Source organism: Phyllostomus hastatus, unplaced genomic scaffold (genome assembly GCF_019186645.2).
Source record: "Phyllostomus hastatus isolate PE091 unplaced genomic scaffold, TTU_PhHast_1.1 phas_scaffold_585, whole genome shotgun sequence".
Taxonomy (NCBI): Eukaryota; Metazoa; Chordata; class Mammalia; order Chiroptera; family Phyllostomidae; genus Phyllostomus; species Phyllostomus hastatus.
Genome location: NW_025334037.1, coordinates 782,750 through 808,721, shown reverse-complemented (window position 1 = coordinate 808,721; position 25,972 = coordinate 782,750). Strand labels below are relative to the sequence as shown.

At 41.7% G+C, this 25,972-nt stretch overlaps 1 protein-coding gene across 6 annotated transcripts in view; it reads left to right on the top strand.

The window, feature by feature from the left end:
* Positions 1-25,972, top strand: part of DENND2B (DENN domain containing 2B) — a 157,703-nt gene that overhangs the window by 7,823 nt on the left and 123,908 nt on the right. For 2 of the 6 annotated variants that reach the window (XM_045825314.1, XM_045825311.1), the window contains exon 2: positions 11,203-11,318. The exons of the other annotated variants lie outside the window; for them this stretch is intronic. The gene's annotated coding sequence lies outside the window, so the exon portion shown is untranslated. The remainder of the gene's footprint in view (positions 1-11,202; positions 11,319-25,972) is intronic. 6 annotated transcript variants of the gene reach the window in all.

Below are 25,972 nucleotides of genomic sequence, written 5' to 3'. Positions count from 1 at the left end.
GTTATCAAAGCTTTCAGCTGTGAGTTACATAAAGGGGTTTGGGGCCCCAGACAAGGCTTAGGACATGCAGGCTTATTGTAAAATCTTGAGCTGAATGGAGGCCTTTGGAGGTGTTGAGGTGTCTCAGGCTTCAGCCCCCTTCTTTTCTCTGCACTGTTCTTGGGTATCTCATGGTTTCAGAGCACTAGCATTCACAGAGTGTTTACTCTGTGGCACACTCTGTTCGAAGGCTTTAGTGCACTAGTTTAATTTTCAGGCTAATTTATGATTTAGGTACCATTATCCTCACTTAAATATGTGGAAATAGAAATACAGAGAAATGAACTTTCTTCAGATCACATAGCTTATGAGCTGAAGAGTCAGGATGTGAACCTTGACATCCAGTTGGAGACTGGATGCCAAGTTCTTAATGGTTCTGCATTGCCTTCTGACTTGTCCTGACTCATCTACTCCTACCCCTTCATAGTCTCTACTCCAGGTAGTAACCAAAGTTTTACATTTGTCCCCTGCTTTCACCCTCCTATGGAATCCCACCCATCATATACTTAGAATCCAAATTTACTACCTAGCCCTTAGGTGCTCTAACCTCTAACCCTCCCAACTGCTTTCCTCTTTGCCCCCATCTCTTCTGTCTCAGTGCCTTTGCCCTGCACCTGGGATGCTCTTCTTTTCAAAGATTTTATTTATTTATTTTTTAGAGAGGGAAGGGAGGGAGATAGAGAGAGATACATCAATGTGCAGTTGCTGGGGGCCATGGCCTGCAACTCAGGCATGTACCCTGACTGGGAATCGAACCTGCGACACTTTGATTCGCAGCCCGCGCTCAATCCACTGAGCTATACCAGCCAGGGCTTGGGATGCTCTTCTTGACTCTTGCTAGTTTGTACCCTCATTTCATTTAGGTGTCAGCTCAAATGCACCTTCTCGTGGAGGCTTTCCCTAACCATTTTATATAAAACTACTGTCCTTCATCAATCTTTAATCCTTGCTTTGTTTTTCTTGCTAAAATTATGTACACATTTGTGTGTTTTTCCTGTCTTTTTTTCCAAATAAATAAACTCCATAAAGACTAGGGAGTTGGTCCATCTGTTTACTGGTATCTTTACTTTTTAGAACAGTACATGGAAAGTTTTCATAAATATTTGTTAAATGAATAAATGATATTATTTGCATCTGACTTTCACATGACTTCACTTGCACAAAAATAGTGGAAAAGAAGTGGATCTATAGGTGATATATACAGGTGTGGGTCTCACATGGCTTTATGTTTATTACCAAGGATTTGCCATAATATCTGGCCGAGAAAATGCTCAGAAAATCTTAGTTGAATAAATGCACTATGTGATTATGAGTCATAGAAGAATTTTTTTTTAACCTGGAAAGAATATGAAGATGGTCTAGTTCGGTCTTTTTGTTTATAGATGGGGAAAGTGAGCATAGAGAGGCAAAGGACTTGCCCAAAGGCACACAACTAGTTTTTGTCAGAATCATGTCTAGAATTCAGGTTTTTTGATTCCTGTTAGTTCTCTTTCCTCGATACAATGCTGTCTTCAGAACCGAGGAGGGCACTTAAGGGGCTGGGAAGTGACTAGGAGTTGCATGAGCCAAGTCCCAGAGGCAGGAAAGACGTGGTTAGCTTGTGTGCTGTAGAACCTGGAATGGGAACTAGGCTGTGCTAATTAACCAGCAGATGAAAGAGACCCACGAGAGATACAGTAGGCTGCAGAAGGGGAAGCCCAGACCCCGAAGGCTCTTGAATGTTATTTTAAAGACTTTAAATTTGGAATAGCAGAGATGCGTGTGAAAATGCTTGAAATATTGTTCTATTTTTTTCTCTCCAGTGAAGGTGACATTAATTATATAATATTTTCCAATACAGAAAATGGATTGGAATTGAGGAAGAAACTGGACCCTTGGAGGAGTTAGGAGGCCCTTTTAACAATCCAGATATTAGTGTAGTTAGGGATCTAGTATAATTTGTTTGGTTTTTAGAAATTGGTGGTGGTTTTAAAGATGACATATAATTCTCTCATAAGAGGTGTGTACCCAGATTTCTAAGAGAGTTTTGGAGTATGAAGCTGGAGAACTGGTATTTTGCTTTAATTCTGCATATGGCTGTAAATGACATTTTAGTATCTACATATTAATTCCTGGATTTTCCTAACCTGAAGCAGGTTAGGAAAGCAAGGATAGAAGGTAACACCATACTAGTGTGAAAATAGTGATGGAGGAGGTGGGGAGGGGCAGTGGAGCAGGTGGATAATGACTGGGAGCAGCTTCCGAGAGAGCGCCTGGATATCTAGTTGTGTAGTGGCTGTGGAGTCAGGCATCCAGGCCCTGAGTCATTGTACACAGAGTCTTTTTTTTTTTTTTAAGATTTTATTTATTTATTTTTAGAGAAAGGGGAAGGGAGGGAGAAAGAGAGGGAGAGAAACATCAATGTGTGGTTGCCTCTCGTGAGCCCCGTACTGGGGACCTGGCCCACAACCCAGGCATGTGCCCCAACTGGGAATTGAACAGGTGACCCTTTGGTTCTCAGGCCGGCGCTCAATCCGCTGAGCCACACCAGCCAGGGCTTTTTTTTTACTGTGGACCATATCCATACAAGCCCTCTGGAAGTAAAACCTGCCTTCTGGGTCCACAAATGCTTTGGATGGATGGGTTGTGCTAAAGCCCAGGGCAGTTGATGTGGTCCACAGAAGTTTTCAACCAGTACCTATGTTAATAGATTGATAGAGCCCTTACAAGACTGGTTAATTGGCACAGGGCATGATCATTTAAAAATTTTTTCCATCTTCAGAAATCTTTTTCCATCTCTAAGGAAAATCTTTAAAGGTCAGCATGACACTGAGAACACAGACCTTTAAATAATCTCATAGTGGATCAGAAAGTTTTGAGTTGCAGAAAAAATCATGGAGCATTTACCAAATGCTCACTGAGCAGGACCTGCTAAATACCAGATACTGTGCTGAGTGTTGGAACTTTAATCTTTGGATTGTATTGCAGCAAATGTTATGAATAGATTATTATTATTAACATTTGGTTCTTTTCTATGTTAAGGTTTTTTGGCCACAAAAGTTACATAGCTCAGTCCGTAAATCCTCAGTTCAGGCTTAGGTTTGCATTCACTTGTCAAATGTCCACTGTGTATCAGATCATATACTGATGCTGAGGCAGTTTTGAAGATGAATAAGAATTGGTGACTGGAATCTACCAGGTAGATGTAGCAGCACTCCAGTTTAGCCAGGAGGAGAGTGAAGTCAGCAGTAATGTATTCTCCTTTACTTGTTTCACCCACCCTGAGTACTTACCCTTGTCCCCTACCTCCATCTTTACATTTTATTTTATTTTTTAAAGATTTTATTTTTATATTTTTAGAGAGAGGGGAAGTGATGGAGAAAGAAAGAGAAACATCAACATGACATGCGAGAGAAATGTCAATTGATCGGTTGCCTCTTGCATGCCCCCAACTGGGGACCTGGCCTGCAACCCAGGCATGTGCCCTGACCTGGGAACTGAACCGGTGACTCTTTGGTTTGCAAGATGATGCCCAACCCACTGAGCCACACCAGTCAGAGCTCCACCTTTACATTTTAGAGAAATGAAAATTAGCTCCCTTGCATTAAGCTTGGGAAGTTTCATTAGAGCAGTATTTCCCTGATGAAACCCGTAAGTTGGAAATTTTTCTGGGAGAATCTCTTTTGCCTATGTGATTCCAAAGAGTTCTATGTGAGATCTTTACTCCTACCTCTGAAGGTGGTTTTGCTTACAGTATGGATACAGGGCATGCAGTAATCTGTATTCCTCTGTCCCTCTCTGGGGATGCCGGGAGGGCCACAGTGTCTTGTTTTCTCAGAATGAATGACACAAGTGAGAGGAAGGCAAACAGGGTGAATTTTCCCATCATTTAGAAAGGAAGCTACTTAGAACAAAAGGGGCAAAGAAGACAGGGACAGAGGAGGAGTGTTTTATTGAGCCTTTGGATTGCCAGCGGGAGCGAGGCCCTCTCCTTTGCTTGGCACCTGGAGCAAGCTCGTACACTGGTGGAGGTTTGCTGCTTCCTTTGTGTCTGTGAACTCCTGTAATAGAAAACTTCAGAAAATAAAATTGTCTTCAACTTCAACTTTAAATTGGTTCTTTTAAAATTTTGATTTATGCATCATATTACACTGTAAAAAATAAAAGAGCTTCACTTTTCCACCACCCAGAGATCAGTGATCACAGTTTATACCTCAGTGCACCCTCTCCTCGCTCCTTGTCTAGTCATATCTGTGTACACATTTGTCATCTCTTACCAATGCAAGATCATACTATACCTAGTGTTTTTCATTCTCTTATTTTAAAAATTATCTGCACTCTTCCATTTCAGTACATTTTTATTGTAACTAATACTCAGACTGTGTTTCAGATTTTCTGTTGACCCTTAAGTGTCCTTGTTGTTTTTTTCCATACAAACATTGAACCTACAGCCACACACTATATCTGGTTGTTATGGCCCTTAAACTGCTTTTAATCTAATCCAGTCCCTTCTGTACAATACCATCTTGTTAAAGAATTATCTGTAATAGTATCATTAATTGAGTGCTGACTCTGTGACCTAGGTACTGCTAAGGGGTTTATACATATCATTTTATGTAATCCTTGCAACAGTACTGAGAAGCATGCGTTAGTATTCTTTATTTTTGTATACTCTCTTCCTGTGGGACCTCAGGTATCCCCAGAGCTTCAACTATTTCCTTTATACATCACCTGTATTTTAAGAACATGAACTCTCGAGCCAAATGGCCCAGATTCAAGTCCTTTTTCCACCAGGACATGTGATCCTGGACAAGTTGCCTAACCTCTCCTTTCAACAGTTTCCTTAACTGTAAATGCATTAATAATAGTGCCAACCTCATAAGGTCTTCATGAGGTTAAAGGAATTAATATATGTCAAGTACTTAGAAGATGACCTGGCACATTGTTAGTGTATATAATTATTGCGGTTGGACAGCTGGATGATCCACAGGCACCTCACATTTCCCGTGTTCAATACTTACCTCTGCGAAGCTGCTCTCTCTTCTGTTGTGTCCACCAGCTCCTTTAAAGGATATTAGAGTCATCTATGATTTCTCCTTCTCTCTCAGTAATCACGCTCGTGAAGTCCTGTCAGCTTCATTTCCCCAAAGGCCTCCCTACTGTCTTGTTGCCTCTCACCTGGTTAAAGCCTTGACCATCATTTTCCTGGAATGCAGCTTTAATGTGTCAGCACGTCCACCCCTCTATGTTCTTCAGTCAGTCTCCTAGGCTGCTCCCAAGAGTGGAGCGAGCTTTCTAGAATGCTGTTTAATCATCATGTTTCTTTCCTTTTATTTATTTTTTTAATCCTCACTGAAGGACTTTTTTGTGTGTGTGTTGCTTTTAGAGAAAGAGGAAGGGAGAGAGAGAAACATCAATGTAAGAGAGAAACATCAATCGCCCTCCCCCCCATCCCCATGTGATGAAACCACAACCTAGGTATGTGCCCTGACAGGGAATTGAAACCACAACCCTTTGGTCATGGGACAGCGTTCCAGCTAACTGAGCCACACTGCCCAGGGCCGTATGTTTTTCCTTTTTTTACGAGGAATAAGACAGTTAAGTGCAGAAATACTAAGCATATATCTTACAGGATTTCAACATTGGTATTCACCTGTGTAACTACTGCTCAGATCAAGGCATACAGCATTTCCAGCACCCCAGGAGGTTGCTTTACATCTCTTCCCAGGGAATGTTCGCAGCCCCGTCCTTAACCACTTTTCTCTTACCTTTCATTTGCCTTTCCTTGACCTTCATATGAGTGAACCACAAAAGCTCTTCAATGAATCTTCTTCCACAGGGTAAGCCCCAACTTATCTGACATTCAAAAATTTTTTGTCATATGGTTTTTACTTCAAGTCCTTCTTCACACTAACCTGCCCTTCCTGCTTCAGTGACATTGCATGGTGGGTTGCTAACACAATAGGCATTTTTCCTTTTTTTTTTTTTTTTGCTCCTGATATCCTCTTGGCCTTCTGGCTTCATACCCTGGCAAGTTCACCCTTCGGGACTCAGCTCCAGGCTGAGTCAGGCCCCTCTGTGCACTCTGGAGGCATGCTTATTACCCAAGTTAACTTATTTAAATGTTTTTCTCCTCGTCATGTTTAAGAGACCATGGATAGGACATTTCCCTCCTTAGTTGAATTTTTACACAAGCAAGTCATGTTCTTTATAGAAAAATTAGGAAACAGAAACAAACCAAAAAAATCAGCCACAATCCCACACTATACAGAGACAACCAAGTTTTACATATGTACTAAAATATATACCAACACTGTAAAGCAAACATACACATTCACAAAAATACTGAATATTTATCTACTTTATGTTTAGTTTTTTTCTTTTTTTGCTGTTGTAAAAACACTGTGATGAACTTCCTTATGTCTGTATTTTAGTGCAGTTCCCTGATTGTTTTTGGTGGATACATTTGTAGACGTAAAATGCACAGATGAAAGACAACTATTTTCAAGGGCTTTTGATATGCTTAGCCAGGCTGCCCTCCAGAAAGTCTTTAACCCGCACACATGTGCACTAGAGTGAGTGAGAGTGCCTGGTTTCAGCCGTCCCCCCAAGCTAAAAACAGTGAAAATATTCGCAAATCTGATGAGAAAAAGTGGTATTGCATTGCTGTTTTAGTTTGCATCTCTTTGATTGCTACAGAGATTTAGCATTTTCTCACATGTTTAATGCCACTTAATTTATATTTGTTTTGTGATTTATGTGTTCATGTATTTCCATATTTTATTTTTACTGATTTTACCAATTCCTTTAATATTAAGGATATCAACTCATGGTATATAAATACTACATATATTTCCCTCAGTTTGTCATTTGTCTTTTTACTTTATTGTTTTTCACATATAAACACTTGTAATAATTTAATGTAGTGAAATTTATTAGGCTTAAACAATTTTTTTAACCTCGGTGTCATTCTTAGACTAATATACCCTCAGCAAGATTAAGATAAGTACCCGAATGTAATCTTCCTCCTCTTTTATTATGTCATTGTCTTAATTAAATCTTTACTAAATCTGGAATTTATTGTTATGCAATAATAGTAATGTTAATAGCTAACATTTTTTAGTCCATGCTACATACTCCAGCGTCCATGGAGGGTGGCAGCTGAGTGACTGATTGGGCAGTTTCACTGAGTGCTTAGATGTGTGCAGCCCTAAGCTAGAGACTGTAAGGGATGCAAGAAGAGTTCACACGTGTCTAGGGAATCTTTGGTTACATAAAAGAGGAAGATATTTGAGATAAATCACAGGAAACAATGTATCCATTGAATCTGTAAGTAAGTAGGTATCCTGCATGGTGAAATCACTGAGGGGCAATTCCATGGGATAGGAAAATCACAGACTCATAAAATTAATAGCCCTGACCAGTGTGGCTCAGTTGGTTGGGCATTGTACTGCAAGGTGAAAGGTCATCGGTTTGATTCCTGGTCAGGGCACATGCCTGGGTTGTGGGTTTAGTTCCCGGTTGGGTTGTGTATGAGAGGCAGTTGATTGCTGTTCCTCTCTCCCACTGATGTTTCTCTCTCTCTCTTTCTCCTTCCCTTCCCCTCTTTCTAATGAATAAAATCTTTAAAAAAAAAATAAAAAAAATTAGTAAGTCACTGACCTACCCTCAAAGAGGCATAAAACATCTACAGTAAAGAGCTAAAGGTTAATACCAAAATGTCATTGGAGTCATGAGGCAGGTTAGAAGTCATCAAGCATCTGATATGACAGGACTTTAGTTACACAAGGACTTACTAAGAGCAGAAGTGTTTGAGGAGGTTGCATAGGGAGAACAAAGGGCATAATTTTGGCCCTTGGAGGGTTGGCAGGGTTTGACTTGATGAAGAGGTAGGGGAACTTTAACTGGGAAGAATATCCTGAGGCACAAAGGTAAGAAGCTGTTTTATAAAACTAGGTTTATTTGCTCTCGTCTGTAGGCTCTGTCCCCCTCACCAAGTTGCAGAGCCTTGGCTCACTGCTCCTTTTTCCTTCTGCTCACAGTGATGAGTGGGGGCCTTCTCAAGGAGCAGTGTTGCGCCCAGGGGGCCAGCTCTGCAGTTTGGGTGCTGCTTTGCTTCTGACTGCACTGCTCTCCATTTGCCTTTTTCCAAGGACAGAGCCCTGTCTTCTGGGGCCAGCAACTTGTGGAGAATTCTTTCCAACATCACCAACCTCTTAAGTACTGGATTCCTTCATACTATGTGGGTCCTTGCTATCTGCCATCTCAGCCTGGAAACTTCCCACCTGCTCCAGACCTAGGCTTCCAGGTGGCCATTCCATAATGTTCCTGGCAAGCCTTGTTACCCTTTGGTTCTCTGGCACTTCCTAGTCTGTGTGGCTCCATGGGCTATGGGCGTCCATACCGGAGTCTAGAAACTATAATTAGAATGGACAGTGGTATCATCGGGACTCTACAGAAGGGATACTAGGAGCCAAAGCTGATTTTGGAGGACTTGATTCATTCCCCAGGGGGGACCATGTAGCATGGTTTTTGGTTTTGGGTGCTCCATGATTTATTTAAAAAGGCCTTTATTGAAATTCGTTTTGATCATTTTTCAGTCTCTTCTGTTAAAATGTAACAGTGATTATCCAAGAGTAAACACAATTTAATGTTAATTTTTAATTTTGGTAATGCCATTTAATTTTGGTAATACCATTTTGGTGAGGGAGGCAGATAAGCCAGTGGTGTTCAAACTGGGAAGATTTTCCAGATCCTTGACTTCCACATGTCATCTTTCTAAAAGTCAGTCTGTTTGTGGATACAGTTGGACTCAACGTGTTCCCTTTCTCGATCACTCTTTCCCACTTTATAAGAAGGCATAGCTATAACTCATCCCAGTCTTGCTATTTGTGTACGTGGTGTGTGAAAACTTCAAAGTTAGCAGATAAAAAAAGTTAGAAATATTTTTAAGAAAGTGAGTGATTCTGAGAAACAAATACTTTTCCAAATCAGATGGTTTTCATTTTTGCTTTCAACAAAATTGAAAGAGTTGTCAGCTGGTACATAATTAAGAATAATTTTCGATGATAAATTACTGTGTAATTTTAGCATATAACTCAGAACAAGTGCAAGACTGACTGATATTGCTATAATAAAATTCTTTCATTTCTATCTAGTTATTTATGTGAACAAAATTTCTTGGTGTTTGCAACTATAACAGTGGAAAGTTAATGCATTTGTAATAAAATTTGCTTATATTTAGTGATATAAATCTGTGATATAATTATGTTTTGATCAATTGCATATTAATAATAAAGATAATGAAAGCAATCCAAAGGAGATTTCTTTAACATTTAGAACTTACAATCATAGGAAAGTTTTAAAAATTTGTATATATATATTTATAATAGTTACATTGTGGAGAAGTACCATGGGTTGATCAGTGAAAGATTTTCAAGCATAAGTATTAGGGTACAATTCTGAGGAGGAAGTAAAAAGGAAATTAGAATTCGAGGATAAAAAGGATGGTGTGAAATTTCATGTTTTCAAAACTGGATGATATATTTTAAATCACTATGGTATATAGAGTTCATTGGATTTATTTGTATTCATTTAAGAGAATAACATCGCAGTTTTATTTTAAAATATCAGTATATATAAAATGCCAATATTTATAACATGCCAGAAAGTGTGTCTCTGCTACTATTTATGATACAAAAATTTAAATGTTAACTTAAATATATGGGCAGGAGTTTTGTTTTGTAAAATTTGTTTAGAGCACTTATGATAAACAGACATTTACAATAGAATATGATACAGGTTTTTGACCAAAAGAAAGAGGGGAATAATAAGGAACAGATGCACAGGAAGCCCCAGACTCAGGAAAAGCAACTAGAGGAGACACTACTGGAGCTGACTCTTGAGGGAGTGTTGGAGTTGGGTAAGCAAAGTAGAGGTGGAAGGGCATTCCAGGAAGAGGGAACAGTATACGCCAAGGGCCTAGAGATTTAAAAGAACATGAAGACTTTGGGGGAGATGGCAGAGTGGCGTGAGCAAGGGTGGTGGTTTTTAGCCAGCCTGACAGTGCGCTTTGATGGCCCAGAAAGAGCAGGTGATGGACGGTGGTAGATGTCCGCGGAGGGTTCTCCTGCCAAGGGCCGGGCCTGAGATAGTGAGAAGGAGAGCCCTCTGTTAGTGGTGCTTCCTTCCCAGTGATGTTTTCCAAATTAACAATCTTCTGGACATTCTTACAAATGCAGAGATTCCATTTACATTCTGCTAGGGGAGAAGAATGAGGCCCAGCAGGGTCTATTCCTCTTTCAGGTTTTGCACCTGAGTAGCAGTGGGCAGTGGGCAGACTGAGGTTAGTGCTGGAGTCGGGTTCTTTCTGCACACTGGCCACATGCTTGGTTGAGGCCGCAGCTTGTTGTTAAAAAGGGTGACAGCAACTTTGAAACCAGAATTTTAGATCCTAGGGCCAATACATGAGTTTCTTTTCCCTTCTGATTTGTGAATTTGTTTACATGAAGAGTTTTACAAAATCCTGCAAATTAAATCAACTTAATGTATACATTTACTGGTCTGGCCAGCTAGCTCAGTTGGTTAGATTGTCATCCAGATGTGCCGAGGTTGTGGGTTTGATCCCTGGTCAGGGCGCATACAAGAATCGACCAAAGAGTACATGAAAAAAGTGGAACAACAAAGCGATGTTTCTCTTTCTTTCTCTCTAAAAATCAACCAATAAAAATTAAAATAAAAACATATACTTTTACTAAATCGCCCTACTATAAAGAATTTAACTGTGTAAAACTTATATGGTCTGAGAAAAAGTAGTGTGTGAGGTCACTCTTTGGTCCATCTGGTACTGGGAATTCTTTTGCTTTCATGGCAGACAGTCTTCTGTGAATAGGGATCAGAAAAGGAGGGCTGTAAAGTAAGACCATGTAGTCCTGAAAAACTGATTGCTCTTTCTGCCTATTTGGAACATTTGTTCAGCAAAGTGAGACAGAGCTGTGGTTCAGTGTTTGCACAGAGCAGGTTGAATGAATTCTGAAAGGAACCCATCAAGGGGTTGATGGGATACCACGCAGAAACACGAGTTAGTAAGATGAGAAGTTTTTCCACATTTTAATATTTTCCAGGATGACACTGACAGCCTTGCCCTTAGAGAACCCTGAACCACCTAATACTTCATTCTTGCAGGCTCTCGAGAGGGCGAAATGGGATATTTGTACCATTAAACAGATATCCTGGGCCTTCCCTGGGAGAACCTGGAAGGGCATTGAGGACAGCCGTGGGAATGTGACAAGTGAGGCAAGGTAAGGAAAGCTTCTTGACTGATTTCTTGTGGGAAGATGTTCCATTTGGCTCCATAATTTCCAACTCCATTTTCAAAAAAGTTTTAGAAAAGCCTTGCTTTGCTCTTGGGGGACAACAGTAGAGAATGTTGTTGAGGAGCAGCTAAGTCAGTACAGGAGACCTACTATGTGCCATTTGCTGCTTTCATAAATCTCACTAATTGTCCCAAAGAGGAGGAAACCATGTCTCAGAGAAACCAAGTAACTTGTCCAAGATCCAGAATTTGAACCCAGGTACATTGGATTCCCAGGCCCTTGCCACTACATTGTGATGCCTCTTAGGGCTGAAATAATGGAAAATGAGTGATAGTCTGGTCTGGATTAGGGAACTCATTGTATTCAGCTAACTCCTGAAAAACTCTGAGTATGCTTTATTGGGAGGCATTTAGGAAGAGGAGTAATGCTGGCGAGGAGAGAGGACTCGAGGGGGAAGATACTAGAATTCTTCAGACTGCGTCTGTTCCATGGAAAGAGTGTTTGTGCTGTGGCATCGAATTTTTGGTGATGCTGTTTTGCAGGAAGTGGCTCCTGAATTCATTTACTGCCAGTTATCCCTGTGCAGGAAAATGGGAGAAGCCTAGCACACTGTAGAGGGATAAGGAATTTCACAAAACACGGCTTTTGTTTGTTTGCTTGTTTTTTGAGACCACATAGGGTTGCCAGATTTTTAACATTTTTTTCCAAGGGAAGGGACTAGAAAGAAACAAAAATACATATATAAAAAAGGAAATTTGAAAACCAGAATAACATAAATTAAAAACAAATAAATAAGCAGGAAAACAGGACATTCCTTTCCAAGAAAGCACATTATACTCATCTATGACAAAATTAGGTTAGATTTAAAATATTTCTTAAGTAAGGAAAAGTTACAACATAAAATTAATGGGTGTGTTTGCCAATTTGGGAATTTTTATTTGATAATGCAACAGTGGGAGAAGCTCAATTGTCCAGGTTGTATTTTACTTTTTAAATCACAGTTACTGTTGTTGCCAGTCCATTTCAGCAGGTGTGGTGGTGTAAACAGTATCAACAGTCTGTGTAGGTTACTCAGTATGGGGTATTTTGGGGAATGGAGAGGAGAGGAGTAAGAACAGTTCTTAGGCTTTTGTTTCTGTGGCCAGGCCAAGAAAAAAGCAGAAGCAGCAGCACTGGCGTCTGACCGGTAAAGGCTCCAGGAAGAGGGCTGGGCCCCAAGGACCTGTCTGTGGCCGAGTCATAAGTGGGTGGGGGCAAGGACTGCACAGGACCCATACTGCCTGGTATAGAACAGGTAGAAATTTATTTGAGAGGGATGCTCTAGATGCTTAAAAAAGCTTTATCGTGGCCTGGACCAGTATTTAAGAGAACCACTTCTCCAAAGGAATTATTCTGTCTGGTTCTCTAAGATAATCTAAGGCAAAAGCACAGACAAAGGCCCATTGTTTTCTCCAGGGCAGCTGTTTATTGCATTGGTGCTAAGGAAGGGTGTGGGAGGCCCGCAGGACTGTGGCCTGGGTGCTCAGATTTGGGGTCGTCCTGCTGCCTGGTTATTTTCTCCTGAGTCTCTTTGGTGGGAACTTTGGGTAAACCGCATTTTTCTCCAAGCAGCAAAGTCTTAGCTTTACCTTCCACTTGGTCACAGTAGTGCCTTGGAGTTTTTGTGAATGCTCTGAGAGCCTGGGAACAGAAAAACAATAAAACGCCTAATAAAAAGCCTAAAAGCAGCTTGGGAATTTCCCAGCTCTCCTAGCATGCCTCTTTGGTGTGAGGGAACACCTGCCTTCCGCATGTCCAGGGCCTTGCTGGGGGAAGTGTGTGTTTTGGCCTCTCTGGAGAAGGGCACGTTAGCTTCCATGGCCTGTTTACATTAGTTTGGTCCTTTCTGCCTTTTGATTACAAATGAGGCCTTGGGTGGGGGATTTCCCTGCTTCCATGGAGGTCACTTCTTCCTTTTGTCTGCTTTCTCAACTTTTTTACCTGGGGGAAGTGCTGTCTTTTTCTTTCCTTTCTTATTTTTTTCTCTTCATTTAAATACTTTCCTTGGCTTAACTTCTTGGCTTGTAGATTTTTGCCTAGTGAGTGAATTAGTTCACATTCAGGAAGCAATTCATCTGTCTCCTAAAATTCCCTTTTGCTGAATTCTGTGACCAGTAGACCTTTTCTCATTTGCTATCACTGCCTTAGTAGTTGTCAGTAGTCTCCCTAAGGAAAAGTCTTCCAAGACCAGAGGCGGGACTGCATACTGGTGCTTGTGAAGCCAATGTGTTCACACAGGGTTCCCTGGTTCTTTGGAATGTGTGTTTTGGCTGCTCAAGTAGAATGTAAACCCTTTAGGGTTAAGAGCTCCAGGCTTTTTTTCCCTTTCCCCCCAGTTTCTAGTAAGTATGGCACAGAAGAGGAGAAGGGGACTCTGTGGGAAGGGTGACCCACCTACCACCTGTGGCTAAATTTGAAGGTGAGGTTGTGTCTCCTTTGTTCACAGTGTCAGCCCTCCCACCTAGAGCCCAGGCGCAGCCCGGCCGCTCTGAGGTTGACTTCACTGTGTGCTGCCCCAGAATATGGCTCACTGTACGTGCCAGAGAAGACCCTTCTGCCCCTAGGCCTGCCTCAGACCACTTTGTTCTTCTTGTTCACTGGAACATCCTGGTATCAGAGCCTCTGATCCAGTCAAGTGACCCTGTCTGTCCTTTGAAGCCTTTTCTTTCTTAAAGGTCACTGGAAAGCTCAGGTGACTTTTACTTGATGGTAATAACTTTTCCACTTTCTTCATGGATCTCATACTCTTTGAGAGTCTTCTCTCTGGGATAATTCAGGTAGGATTTTTGGTTTAAACCAGTGGACCTAGTTCTGCTTAGTGATTTCTTCTGTTCCCCCAGCCTTCCTCCAGGTGATCAATACTGGTGCTTTTCCTCCTTTTGGAAGACCCTTGTTGGGGTGTCCTGAGCTCCCTCCCCGCTCTGCTAGTGATGCTTCATGGAGGTGGTTCTCTGCCTCTAGCCCTCTGCCTTCTGCCCTTGATCTCCTAGATGTTCCCATCACTCACAGATTCCTGTCTACTTTACTTGATATTTTAATATTTTTTTTCTGGCTTCTATTTGGTCAGCTCTCATATGACAGTCTATTTGCATTTACATTTAGATCTGGAATCCTCTTTTTAAATCTCAACAATGAAAAGAAAATCAGATTCCTTTGCTCCTAGCTTGTCTTCAGTTTAAGATTCTATTCCTCCCCCTTTGTCACCCCTTTCCCTTTTGTCACCCATCTCCTGGCCTTCACAGTGGTCCTCTCTTCAGTGTCCCCATGTGCTGTGCCTACCTCACTCTAGCAGTCTTCCCCTCTGGCACAGATCACAGATGAAATATTTATTTAGTCTCTGCCAAACATTCGGGCCGTGTTGTTTTGCTTAAGAGGACATGCAGATAAACTGTTTTGATTCCCGGTCTCCGTGTTCTAGGGCAGATGTTTCTCCTAGAACCGAGGTATTGTGGTCAGTTGGAAAGAGCGCTGGACTAGAGTTTGAAGAACTGGATTCTAGTCTTTGCTGCACTATTAATCTGTGGTGTGATCTTGCACAAGGCACATTTCTATGTCTCAATTCCCTTTTGTCAAAAGGGACCTTATGGTAAAGAAGGTAGGAATCTATGGATATGAGGTGGGAACTCAGAGAGTAAGTCTGGGGATTGAGGACAGAGTATATGGGCTGGAGGCAGAGAACTATGACCGTGAGTATCATTAATGGAACCAGAAGGACACTCAGATCCAACTACAGATAAAATTTGTGTGTGTGTGTGTGTGTGTGTGTGTGTGTGTGTGTATACCCTTTGAAAAATATACAATGTGCTAACAAAATGGTAGGAATTCTCTGGCAAGGACAGCTTTGTGAGATAACTGCCTTGTCCACCCCCGGACTTGCTCTGGGTCCACACCTGATGGCTGTCACCTTGGGATGTGGGAGGCTTGGTTTTCTGTAGGTTCAGTCCCAGAGTTCTGCCTCCCACCTTCCAGCTCCTTCGTAAACCCAGGAATATTTGAAACTCAGCCAAGATCTTCACCTGGCTTTGATTTTGCATCATGTGGAAACGGTCCTTGGGAAGCTGTAGTTTCCAGAAACCTTAAATGTTTGCTAACATGTGTAGCTTCTGCATTTGTTGATCACTCCTTCTGTGCATGGCTGTGTTGCAATTCTTGTGCCCCGAAGGTGGTATGATTTGGTTCCAGTAAGGAAGGGGGGAATTCTGGGGGATTCTATCACCAGGAACTAGGACATAAAAGTAGACAAAGGGACTGAGAGATGCCCTTTTGGTGTTCATGACAGACAGTTCTTTGAAGAGGAAACTGAAGGTGGTTTAACCTCTGCCTGCGTACCTCATAGCCCCCACATACAGGGGTGGGCAAACGTAGGTTTACACTTGTTTGTGTGGAAAAGACATGCAGGTTATGATGATTACAACAGCTTTGTTAACTCAAAAGGATGTCACAGTGGCACAGTGTGACTCACAGCTGTAAACCTACTCCCCCCGCCCATATACATACTTAGATAGGCAGAGCTATATTTCCTCCCTATCTCTGTCCCCTGTGAATTGATTCTGGGATTTAATAAAATATTGCCTAGTTTATACTTTTTCTTTTCAGTTAAAGATTTGCATTGGTTTCCAACAGTTCAGAATGAGTTGGACAAAGACAGTTCCCACAGTCTTTTGCTGCTCTGCAGTCTTCTGTCAGACGTAACTTTTCTGAGAGTGCAGAGGGGTACCTGTTTCTGCGGAGTTAGTGATAAGGACCTGCACTCACCACTGCTGTGTGCAGCCCTGGGAAGCTCCCAGGCTGCTGAAGCTCGTTGGAGAAAGTCATGGAACTGAGTAGAATAGTTCTGGGGAAAAGAGTTACATAATCAACTGTATACTTTCAGCTGGCCTTCTTTGCTGTTTTGCAATACTTTTATTTATCTCTAAGACCCTTTGACATAAACCACAGTACTCATTCCATGTTTTTTGTGCTCCATTATCCTGATCCATCATGATTCTGCATGGTGATGTAGCACTCTGGGATGGTTCCTTTTCTGTAGATAGCCAGGTACTGTTCAGTTTATCCAGCTCCAGGAGAACAGGCAGTGAGCATTTCTGGTAGGCTCCATAGGCCTGTTTGTTGTGAATGCCAACGATGTCTGGGTAAGATAATGGTTTGATTTGGGGCTTGATAAGACTTGTAAGCTCAGGTCTGGCTACTTGGCACTTTCCTTCATCCCATTTTGTCTTAAGTTTTCCCAGGCACATGGCCCAGTTGGTAGCTGTCAGGTAATGCCTAATGTGTCCGCCCTGTCCCTACAGTTCTGGGTAACTAGAAGCTGCTGGTTTCTATGTCTCTTACCAATCTTAGCTCATATAGTTCCTCCTCAGATAGGTGTTCTTCAAATCCTGTTCACTTCCTCTTAAACGCTCTTCTTCCATTCTCTTTCTTGCCTACCTATTTTGCTTAGTTACCTCAGGAAATACCCTCTTTGTCCCCTTCCTTCTTGGATTGTGGAGTAAAAGCTAGCCCTAATAGCTGTCATAGCTGATAAGCATGACACTAAGAATACTTAAGACAGGAAAGTCACATTTTTGGAAATGAAATTAGGTGGTGTGAAGAATCGGTGCTATTATTACTGTCCTTGTGAATACCTTTTAAATTCCTAAAAATATCCATTTTTTAATTAACCTGCCCTTTTTCTGGGACCGCAATTTTGGGATATGTAAAAATTATTTAATTTTATTCTTCTATGTTTTGTTTTATTACTGGTATTACACAGGGTTTTATTTTTTATTATTTTATCTTATTTTAAAATTGTATTTCTTCCCATTATCATTTATCCCACATATGCCCCCCACCCTGCTATCACCACACTATTATCCATGTCCATGAGTCCTTTTACCTTTTTGCTCAATCCCACCACCCCCTAAACCTCTCCCTCCATAGCTGTCAACCTGCTCTCTCTCTATGAGTCTGTCTCTATTTTGCTTGTTAGTTCAGTTTGTTCATTAGATTCCACATGTGAGTGAAATCATATGGCATTTGCCTTTCTCTAACTGGCTGATTTCACTTAGCATAGTGTTCTCCAGGTCCAGCCATGCTGTCACAAAGGGTAAACTTTCCTTCTTTTTTATAGGTGAATAGTATTACATTGTGTAAATGTCCCATGGCTGCTTAAGCCACCCATCTACTGATGGACATGTGGGCTGCTTCCATATCTTGGAGATTGTAAATAATGCTGCAAGGAACATAGGGATGCTTGTGTTCTTTTGTATTAGTGTTTTGGGTTTCTTTGGATATATTCCTAGAAGTGGGATCACTGGGTCAAAGGCAGTTCTATTTTTAACTTTGTGAGGTATCTACACACTGTTTTCCACAGTGGCTGCACCAATCTGCATGCCCACCAACAATGCAAAAGCATTCTCCTTTCTCTACATCCTTGCCAACACTGGTTTGTTGATTTATTGAGGACAGCCATTCTGACAGGTGTGAGGTAATATCTTATTGTGGTTTTAATTTGCATTTCTCTGATGATTGGTGACATTGAACATCTTTTCATATATCTGTTAGCCATCTGTATGTCCTCTTTGGAGAAGTGTCTATTTAGGCCCTTTGTCCATTTTTTAATTGAATTGTTTGGTTTTTTTTTTTGGTGTTGAGTTTTGTAAGTTCTTTATAAATTTGGAATATTAACCCCCAATCAGATATATCAGTGAATATATTCTCCCAATCTGTGAGTTGTCTTTTCATTTTGTTGATGGTTTCCTCTGCTGTGCAAAAACTATTTTATTTTTCTTGGCGTATTGCATGTGTACTTTATTTTTTCCTTTTAAATTATATTTTATTTATTATGCTGTTAACAGTTGTCCCAATTTTTCCTCCTTTGTCCCTCCAACCAGCACCCTCTACTCCCTCAGGCAGTCCCTAGCGCTTTGTTCAAGTCCATGAGTCATGCATGTAAGTTTTTTGACTACTACATTTTCTATATTGCACTTTATATCCCCTTGGCTATTCTGTGACTACCAATTTGTACTTCTGAATTCCCTCACCCCTTCCCCCATTCCCCCAAGCCCTGCTCTGATCTAGCAACCATCAAAACACACTCCATAATTATGATTCTGTTTCTGTTCTTCTTCTTTGCTTACTTTGAGATTCAATTGTTGATAAATATGTGTTTATTGCCATTTTATTGATTATCTTCTTTTTATAAAATATGTCCCTTTAACATTTCACATAATAATGGTTTGGTGATGATGAACTCCTTTAGTTTTTTCTTGCCTAGGAAGCTTTTTATCTGTCCCTTGATTTTAAATGATAGCCTTGGTGGGTAGAGCGATCTTGGCTGTAGGTCCCTCCTTTTGATGACTTTGAATATTTCTTGCTAATCCCTTCTAGCCTGCAAAGTTTCTTTTGAGAAATCAGCTGACAGTCTTGTGGGAACTTCCCCTGTAGATAACTAACTTCTTTTCTCTTGCTGCTTTTAAGTTTCTCTGTCTGTGACCTTTGGAAGAAATGAAGGCTATACCAAGTGAAATAAAGAAAAATATACAGGGAAATGACAGTGAAGGGAAGGAAATCAGAACTCAAATCAATGATTTGAAACAGAAGGAAGAAATAAACATTTAACCGGAACAGAATAAAGAAACGAGATTTCAAAAAAATGAGGAGAGGCTTAGGAACCTCTGGGACAACTCTAAGGAGAAGAGGAAGAGCAAGAAATTGAAAACCTATTTGAAAAAAGGAATGATGGAGAACTTCCCCGATCTGGTGAAGGAAATAGACTTCCAGGAAGTCCAGGAAGCTCAGAAAGTCCCAAAGAAGTTGGACCCAAGGAGGAACACACCAAGGCACATCATAATTACATTAGCCAAGATTAAAGACAAGGAGAGAATCTTAAAAGCAGCAAGAGAAAAGCAGACAGTTACCTATAAAAGATTTCCCATAAGACAATCAGCTGATTTCTCAAAAGAAACCCTACAGGCAAGAATGGGCTAGAAAGAAGTATTCAAAGTCATGAAAAGCAAGGACGTACATGCAAGATTACTTTACCCAGCAAAGCTTTCATTTAGAATAGAAGGGCAGATAAAGTGCTTTCCAGATAAGGTCAAGTTAAAGGTGTTCATCATCACTAAGCCCTTATTATATGAAATGTTAAAGGGCCTTATCTAAGAGAAAGAAGATGATCAAAAATATGAAAAGTAAAATGACAACAAACACAACTGTCAACAACTGAACCTAAAAAGAAAACAAAAACAAACTAAGCAAACTAGTAGAACAGGTACAGAATCACAGAAATGGAGATCACATGGAGGGTTATCAGTGGGGAAGGTTTGGGAGAATGGGGGTAAAGGTACAGGGAATAAGAAACATAATTGGTAGATACAAAATAGATAGGGGGAGGTTAAGAATTGTATAGGAAATGGAGAAGCCAAATAACTTACATGTACGATCCATGGACATGGACTAAGGTGGGTGGTGGAATGCTGGAGGGCAGGGGGGTGCAGGGAAGAGGGGGATAAAGGGGAGAAACAAATGGGACAGCTGTAATAGCATAATCAATAAAACATACTTAAAACATTAAAAAAAGGATTCTCTATCTTTAACCTTTGGCATTTTAATTATGGTGTGTCTTGGTGTGCATCTGTGTGCGTCCATCTTGTTTGAGACTCTCTGTGCTTCTTGTACTTACATGTCTATTTCTTTCACCAAATTAGGGAAGTTTTCTTTCATTATTTTTTCAAATAGATTTCTAATATTTTGCTCTCTCTCTTCTCCTTCTAGCATCCCTATGATGCGATTGTTAGGACACTTGAAGTTGTCCCAGAGGCTGCTTACCCTATCCTCTTTTTTTTATATTCTTGTTTCTTCTTGTGTTCTGTTTTTTTTTGTATGTTTGTTTGTTTCCTTATGTTCCAAATCATTGATTTGATTCTTGGCTTTATCCATTCTATTGTTGATTCCTTGTAAATTGTTTTTTTTATTTCCATTAGTATATCTTTTATTTCTGCTTGGGTCTTTTTTATACTAAGTCCCTTGAGCATCCTTATAACCAGTGTTTTGAATTGTGCATCTGATAAATTGCTCATCTCCATTTTGTTTAGTTCTTTTTCTGAAGTTCTGATCTGTTCTTTCATTTGGGCCATGTTTCTTTGTCTTCTAATTTTGGCAGTCTCCATGTATTGGTTTCTATCAGGTAGAGCTTCTATGACTCCCTATCTTGGTATCATGGTTTAATATAGTAGGTGTCCCTGAGTGTCCAGTGGCACAGCCTCCACTAGCATCCAAGCTGAGTATCTGAGGTGTGCCCTCTATGTGGGCTGAGTACACCCTCCTCTTGTAGTTGAGCTTTGATTGCTGTTGGCAGAACAATGGGAGGGATTAACCCAGGCCAGTCAGCTGCAAGGACTGGCTGTGACCACTGACCACCAACTTCTGTCCTCCATAGAAGCTCAGCTTTCCAGGGACAGGGTGCTGGTGCTCCATTGTGGTCTGTAGCTGTCCACTGGGTGCGCAGGTTCTGGGGTTTTCTGGGAGGTGCAGGCCAGGGCCAGCCACCCACTGTGTTCCACCTGGGGTCACCCAGCATGAGCTACAAAGTAATCTGAGATGGCTGCTACTTGTTCTTGGCTTGAAGGTTCCCAGGTGTAGCCAAACTGTGATCTAAAGGTGGCTATTGCTGGTTGTGGGCCTGGGGCCGCTTATCCAGAGATATGGGGTCTAGGGGCTCACTGAGGCTGGTTGTTTATTTGAGAATATTTAAGAGATGTGAAGCCTGAGTGGAGACCAGCCATTCATTTGGAAAAGACTGTTAACTGCTTGGGTGAGCCACAAGTTGGGTGGGTCAGAGCCTCAGGGATTCCCCAGGGCAGAAGAAACCTGTGAGCCAGGTTGCTGGAATCTCAGATATGGTCCTCATCCTGCCAGCTCTGTGGCTCTGTCGGGGAACAGCTCAGAAAAGGACCCATGGCTTCTGCCTGCCTCTCTGTCTGGGAGAATGCTGTCCCCCAGCTCTCACCCTGATGCCAGACACTTCAGTTCCTCCCTGTATACCACTGGTGCCTCACAAGCTATTTTGGTGATAGAGCTTAGAGGAAGTCAGTCTGAGTAAGTCCATGTATGAGCTCTTTAAGAGGTACTGCTTGGGACTCCAGTAGTTCCTTTTATCATCTCAAACTCTGCTGGTTTTTACAGACGTAAGTTATGGGGGCTTATATTCCTGGCACTGGAACCTTGGGTGGGGGAGCCTGGTGTGAGGCTGGGACCCCTCACTCTTAAGATACCTCTCCTGAATTTTTATCCACCACATGTAGGTGTGGGACTGGCCTGTTTCATGTCTTTTTGTCTCCTACCAGTCTGGATGGATGTATTTTGTTTAGTTCCATAGTTATTAGACTTCCATTCAACTCAATTTTTGATGGTTCTGAGTGATGATTGTTCTGTAGTTTAGTTGTTGTTTGATGTGGTTGTGCGAGGAGGCGAGCTGTGTTTACCCACGCCTCTATCTTGACCAGAAATCTTGTGCAAAAACTTTTTAGTTTGATGTAGTCCCTTATGTTTATTTTTTCTTTTGTTTCTCTTTTCTGATATATATCAGACAAAATATTGCTGCAAGCAATGTTTGAAATTTTACTGCCTATGTTTTTGTCTAGGATTTTTATGGTTTTGGGTCTAACATTTAAGTTTTACTCCATTTTGTGTTGGGAGATCTGGATAGCTATATGCAAAAAATGAAACTTGACCACCAACTTATACCATATACAAAAATAAACTCAAGATGGATAAAAGCCTTAAGTATAAGTTGACACCATAAAAGTCCTAGAGGAGAACATAGGGAGGAAAATCTCAGATAACCCACGTAGCAGTATTTTGACCAATATGTCCCCAGAGCAAGGGACATAAAGAATGAACAAATGGGACTTCATCAAAATAAAAAGCTTCTGCACAGCTAAAGAAAACATCAGCAAAATGAATAGGGAACCAACTATATGGGGAAATATATTTGCAAATGATACCTCAGACAAGGGTTTGATCTCCAAAATATATAAAGAACTTATACTACTCCACTCCAAGAAGACAAACAACCTAATTAAAAAATGGGTAAAGGACCTGAACAGACACTTGTCCAAGGAGGACATACAGAGGGCCCAGAGACAAATGAAAAGATGCTCAGCATCACTAGCTATCAGAGAGAGGAAAATTAAAACCACAGTGAGATATCACCTCACACCTGCTAGAATGGCTGTCCTCAATAAATCAACAAACAACCAGTGTTGGCAAGGATGTAGAGAAAGGGGAGTGCTTTTGCACTGTTGGTGGGCATGCAGATTGGTGCAGCCACTGTGGAAAACAGTGTGTAGATACCTCACAAAGTTAAAAATAGAACTGCCTTTGACCCAGTGATCTCACTTCTAGGAATATATCTAAAGAAACCCAAAACACTAATGCAAAAGAACACAAGCATCCCTATGTTCCTTGCAGCATTATTTACAATCTCCAAGATATGGAAGCAGCCCACATGTCCATCAGTAGATGAGTGGCTTAAGCAGCCATGGGACATTTACACAATGTAATACTATTCACCTATAAAAAAGAAGAAAAGTTTAGCATTTGTGACAGCATGGCTGGACCTGGAGAACACTATGCTAAGTGAAATCAGCCAGTTAGAGAAAGGCAAATGCCATATGATTTCACTCGTGTGTGGAATCTAAAGAACTGAACTAACAAGCAAAATAGAGACAGACTCATAGAGAGAGAGCAGGTTGACAGCTATGGAGGGAGAGGTTTAGGGGGTGGTGGGATTGAGCAAAAAGGTAAAAGGACTCATGGACATGGACAACAGTGTAGTGATTGCAGGGGTGTGGATATTTGGGGGATAAATGGTAACGGGAAAAATACAGTAAAAAGAAATAATAGAAAAATATTTGATAGAGAAAGCAAGTACATAGAATGGGCTGAAGATAGTTTATTCAGAGGAATTTTTTTGTATCTTTGGTATATATAAATGATATTTTAGCCATACTATTCAGTAATGAGCTTATCTGGTCATTGGACTAACATGTCTAATATTATTTCTTTGGAAAACTGTCTTCAACTTATGAAAGTGACTGAGTGGTAAATGGAAGTTTAATGAAAATACAGCCTTCACCCTCTGTCCCCCTCCTGGTGATGTTGCTGGGGAAGTGGCCGACTCTGTTCCTGTCACATGGAGAGGAAGAAGAGTGCTTCCCAGGAAGGCCTGGGGCTAGGTCAGGATAACTGGGTCCTTCTTTTGTCTGAGTCTCTTAGGGAGGTGGTAGCTAGAGGTGCTGGTGTGTTCCATGCCTGACTTCTTTCCTTTTCCCACCCCCTGCTGTGTGTCACTTTGGGAAAATACTTTAGCTTAAAGCCTGAAGAAGTTCTCCCACTTTGAAAATCATGATCTAATTATGACCAGACCACATTGTTTAAACACATTGTTTCATGGAGTTAATTGAATTTCCCCTTTCTATTTTCGAGTAGGAAATAATACATTCTTGTTGTGATGCCGTATCAGGTCTTAAGTGGAAAGCTTCTAGTTTGAAGTTGTGTACAGTTAGTTGCAGTGGGGCCAATCTGCTGCCAATTTATGAAAACCGAGGGTGTCTCTGTGCTCTCTGTGTACACTGCAGCATCTCCTTGTAGCATGAACAATTCCGGAAAATGGAACAGTTGTTTGGATAAAACTCCAAGCTCTACTAGTTCCAAGTGACGGAGAATTTCCTGTTTGAGTGCTACAGCTTGTCCACGTGTTTTTGCCTGGGAACGGTGTGCATCATGTCGTTCCAAAGAAGTATGGCCATACCTGATTACCTCATTCTTTGTCTTTCTTTCTAAGGTGCCCAGAGATGATTTGAGCTCATCTCTGGTCACGTCTCTGAGAAAAGCAGCATGCATTGATCAAGGTTTGGGAATAAAATCTGTGGCCACAGGGCAAGGTAAAACTAATGGTTGTTTTACATAGCAAACCTCTCACCTTCGCTTCATTGGTACCAGGCTGTTGGTAACTGAACCAACCAGCTACAGATGCTTATTATGCAATTTTGAGGTGAGGATGGGCAAAGTCCCAGGGGCTGGGATGCAGACATGTGGCTACCAGAGAGATGACATCAGCTAGTTTACTGCTGCTGTGGAGGAACGGGAGATTCCAGGTGCTCAGCCTCCTTCCTGTCTGTGGGGGTGTCTGAAGCCGCCCCCAGTCCTATTGGCAGCCAAGGCCTTTGCTTGGGAAAAGCCTGCATCTAATTCTTGCCTCCTGCTGTCCCCACAGGGACCTGAAATTGGAAAGGGTCTTGCAACTTTGGCTGTGGGAACAAAGCATTGAGGAATGAACAGACATGTGTGTTTCTGTGTCTGTGTGTATCTTGTGTTAATACTAACAACTGGTGAGGGGTTCCAAGCTGAGAGTTGGACATGAGATGGAAGGGGAAGCGTTGTCTGGGTTTTGTTTTTGGAATCTGTAATGTGTTGCCCCTTTCTTGGAAGGGAAAGCAGTTTATGATTTAACTCATTTTTAATTAACATTATTTGGTCATTTCCTGTTGATACTCTTAATGTGGACACCCAGTATACAGTAGGAAGGCATTTCTAATAATTTCCTTTCTATGTCCTGCCCCTTCCTCTGTGCATATCCTAAAACAGAGCCACACGAAGCCAGAACATGTGACACATTGGAGAAAGCACTTCCTCAGGGAATATCTTTCTCTTTCCTCAGCCTTGCCTCATGGACTGGGTTCTGGAAACTGGTGGGGCTTCTTGGGGAGCCTGCTCACAGTGGGAATGGGAAAGGCTTTATGGCCTCTGGAGCATGTCAGAACAGAGCTGTGAGGCATCGGGGCCCACAGAGCCCACCTTCCTGCTGGCTTGTTTTTGTCTCAGATGTCGGGTGCTCACTCTGGTTCCACCCACCCTCCCCAAGATGTGGGGGAAAAAATGAGGCTTCTTCATGGAAAGCCACCAGCAAAAAGCTTATACTAAGCTTATACTTTTGCTAAGATGTCCAGACATCCCCGCCCCAGGCCCACCTTGGGTTCTTTGGGGTCGTCAATAGTCTAGGGTTTCTTTGCTCACATTCAAGTATAGCCATTGTTTACCTGAAGCCATATGGGGCCAGCCAAGTCTTGTTCTATCCAGGTGTCTTCAGACCACTGTGCTTTTCTCTTCTTTGGGGCTCTCACCTTCAAGGTCCCTGAGCTGCCAAAGTCTTTCTTCTGAGAGCCTGGTTCCCCCACTCCCGGGCCCAGGAAGCTGTGGTGAGCTCTCGGTTTCTTTCTCAGCCCGGCACTTCTGGGAAGCTGTCTGAATTCCTTTCTGCCTGGCGCTCTGCCCCCAGGGCTCTGTGGGGTGTAGTTGCTTCATGCCTCAGAGAAGAGAAATCTAAGGCAATTTCCCTGAGACCAGTGGAGCTGCTGGAGATAACCAGCAGTTTGAAGGTGGAATTGCTCTTTCCTACAGTCCTGGAACCAGGAGCTAGCTTTTCATGGAGCGTGGTGTGGTGTTGATTCTCCTTAAAATTTTCTCCAACTGACTTCCCAGTCTCCTTACTGCTCCAGAAGAGAAGGGTGAGAAGGAGGATTAGTCCTCAGTTCCCTGTGGTCTTTGTTTGGCACTGG